We start from the raw sequence: 256 nt of genomic DNA, 5'->3' as shown, positions 1-256 counted from the left end.
TCGGGGGATGTCCCAGAAGACTGGAAGAAGGCTAATGTCACCCCCATCTACAAGAAGGGCTTAAAGGAGGATCCAGGAAATTATAGGCCCAACAGAATTACTTCAGTCCCTGGGAAAGTTATGGAACAAATCCTCCTGGGGGCTATCACAAGTCAAATGAAGCACGTGATTGAGAAAAGGCAGCATGGATTCACCAAGGGCAAACCGTGCTTGGCAAACCTGATTGGCTTCTACGACAAAGTAACCTGCTCGGTTG

The sequence above is a fragment of the Fulmarus glacialis genome, unplaced genomic scaffold, assembly GCF_000690835.1.
Source record: "Fulmarus glacialis isolate BGI_N327 unplaced genomic scaffold, ASM69083v1 scaffold15729, whole genome shotgun sequence".
In the NCBI taxonomy this organism is placed as follows: Eukaryota; Metazoa; Chordata; class Aves; order Procellariiformes; family Procellariidae; genus Fulmarus; species Fulmarus glacialis.
The sequence above is the reverse complement of the archived record's forward strand: the minus strand, read 5'-3'. Positions refer to the sequence as shown.